The 3,105-nt window shown below is 48.0% G+C and overlaps 1 pseudogene; it reads right to left on the minus strand.

The window, feature by feature from the left end:
• Positions 1 to 248: 248 nt before the first annotated feature.
• LOC123405475 lies at positions 249 to 1,551 on the minus strand (annotated as a pseudogene).
• Positions 1,552 to 3,105: the final 1,554 nt, after the last annotated feature.

Consider the following 3,105-nt stretch of genomic DNA (forward strand, 5'->3'; position numbering starts at 1 on the left):
CAACAAATTTGACCTTCCGGCCTAAAACATTCATAAATTAGACTGTGTTTATTTTTTTGTCAGCTGACCCTTTTGTGTGACGTCCAACGCCTAGGCGTCACACTACACTGTATGACGTCTTAGTCATAGACGCCACATTCCCGACCACGCTGGCGATGCAGGCTCCATCCTCAGCAATGTGACGCCTAAGCCTCACGCGTTGCACTTGCGATAGTGTGACGTCGAACGCTTAGGCGTCACATCCTTACTTATCCAGAGCATTGGCCGGCTTCAAACCCCTCGTCGAGTAGTACGTTGCTGGACTTGACGTCGCGGTGGAGCACGGGCGGGTGGCGGTCGTGGTGCAGGAAGGCGAGCGCGGCCGCTGCGCCGCAGGTGACGCGAAGGCACGCGGGCCACCGACCGAGGCGGCGTCGCCGTTCAACCAGGCGTCGAGGCTGCCTCGCTCGAGGAGCTCGTAGACGAGGAGGCGGTTGAGTCCGGCGGCGCAGTAGCCGAGCAGGCGCACGAGGTTACGGTGGCTGAGGCTGCCGAGCACCTCCAGCTCGACGCGGAACTCGTGGTTGCCGGCGCCAGCGGCGTGGTTCGCGGAGAGGCGCTTCACGACCACGACGAGGCCGCCGTCCGGAAGCACGACACGGTACACGAACCCAAGCTAACGTCGTCTATGATGTTGTCCGGGGAGAGTTCGCCGATGGCCCAGGAGAGGTCGTCCAGCAAGAGCTTCTTGAGCGAGGAGTCGACGGCCGATCCATACAACGACCATGACGACGAGAGCTCCGACGATGTCCTGCCCGGGGCGGAAATTGGGAGGGGCGACGATGACGCGCAACGGTGGTCCGGCTCGAGGAGGCGGTTCTTGCGGTGGCGACAAAGGAAGGCGTAGAGGATGTAGGGGAAGGAGATGGCTATGGAGGCACTCACGATCACGACCAGCGCTTGGTATGTGCACCTTCCCTTCCCTCCGTCACAGCCTATACGCCGCTTGAAGCCGACCAACGCTCTCGATAAGTAAGGGTGTGACGTCTAAGCGCCAGACGTCACACTATCACAAATGCAACGTGTGAGGCTTAGGCGTCGCACTGCCGGGGGTGGGGCCTACAACGCCAACGTGGTCGAGGATGTAGCGCCTACGGCTAAGACGTCACACAATGTAGTGTGACGCCTAAGCGTTGGACGTCATATAAAAAGGTCAGTTGAGTAAAAAAAAAACGCAATTCAGTTTGTAAATTTTTGAACCCAAAGATTAAATTTATCAATTTTGTCGTTCAGAGATGATGCATCACAACTTACAAACGAACAGTATCGGCGAGGTAAAAGAAAGAAGCAACACCAGCCGCACGTACGCTGCTGAGTCAGGAACCTGCATTTAACGGCCGGATATGCCGACCGCTGAAGCCCTGTGCTCCATTCACCCGAGACCCAGGCCAGCCGAGCTGACAGATCTGAATCAGAGCTGCCTCTGCGTTCGCTGGTTTCATCGGGACTGGCGGCCCCAGGCTCGTGGCTGGCACTGAGTAGCAGCACGTCAGTTTCCTCTCTGCAGTGCATTGATGAACAGAGGGTGACATGGAGAAAATCACTAGCTGCAAGTTGCAATGCCTATGGCTGATCCATAGAAAACCACTTGGATTTTGGATGGATAACGCTGGCCATGTAAAGCGTTTTTGTCATTTGATATTTGTGTGCGGCCGAACCCGATCGACAAAGTAAATTGAGCGTCTCAGACTGTCGAGCCAAAGAAAGAAGGGTCCATATGGATGGAAAGGAAAAGTGCACCCCGACAGAAGAGCAGCTTCGGCTGTTTTGCTTACGTGCAAATTTGGCCTGCCGCTCAAAAGACAAAGCAAAATGATAACGCGTTATTGTAAACAGTCCCCAGAATAGATTTCTTTCTCCAGGGAAGCTAGACCTGTAGCAATGGTCCGCGTGTAATTTTGTTTGTCATGGCATTTTGTCGTTTTAGTAAAAAGGTTATTAAGCCTTCAGTTCAAAAAAGGAAGAAAGATATTGAGCCTTTGTCTTAGTTTCTTTAACCTAGTAAATAATCTTTCAGTTTTTTACAGTAATAAACTTTTAGATTAATTAAAGAAACCAGACCGCTTGATAAATGCTCCGAGTACTGAAGGAGAAGGATGTGCAATATACTGCAACATACATACATGTAATTTTTATATTGTACTCCCTCCGTTCCTAAATATAAGTCTTTCTAGAGTTTCTACTAGAGGATTACATACGGATGTATATAGACATACTTTAGAGTGTAGATTCATTTATTTTGTTTTGTATGTAGCCATCTAGTGAAATCTCTTTAAAGACTTATATTTAGGAACGGAGGGAGTAGCTAGTATTACCCGCAAGAAAATTGTAGCCAGTACAACAAAATAATAATAATAAATGTGCCAATTATTTTGGGCGTAAGTATAATGTCCATGTGAGCGAAATCTCATTTGCACACCTAGAAGGTTCACGTGTTGCTATATTTCAATGGCACAATCGCCCTCGGGCCACATGGTTGACTAATGCTATTGTTTCCTGTGATTATTCTGTACTTCATGCGTTATGTTTTGTATAGGTACTAGCAAAAGAGCCAGGGGCGGGCCCAGGATTTAAAGAATGTGTATTCAAAATTTCAAAGTCAATTTTTCCATGGCATAAAGCCTTACTTTTGTCATGGATAACCAAATATATCACCATAATTCATGTGGAAAATTCAAATGGTCATGCCTAAACAATTTATGATTCACTGCAAAGAAACTACAAATTTGTATATACTAAAAAGAAAGCCAAATAGATAAATTAACTTACTGTTGTATCCATACTCTTGGTGTTCGATGAGGGTCGCACAGCCGGCCTACTCGGCAACGGAAAACGAAGATGATGCATCGACACGTGTAACCAGCAGTGTGTGTAACAATACATAGATTTAACGCAACTAAGATAAGATTCGACACAAGAAAAAAAAGCCAAATATTGACATCGGAGTATAAAGATGTATTAAGATATACGAACGCATCGAATTATCTACATGAACGCATCGAGGGAGCCTTCAATGCGGCAATGCCCACTGCCGTCGACTACAGAGATGGATTAAAGTTGGATTGA

This window comes from Hordeum vulgare, chromosome 6H (assembly GCF_904849725.1).
Source record: "Hordeum vulgare subsp. vulgare chromosome 6H, MorexV3_pseudomolecules_assembly, whole genome shotgun sequence".
NCBI classification, from domain to species: domain Eukaryota; kingdom Viridiplantae; phylum Streptophyta; class Magnoliopsida; order Poales; family Poaceae; genus Hordeum; species Hordeum vulgare.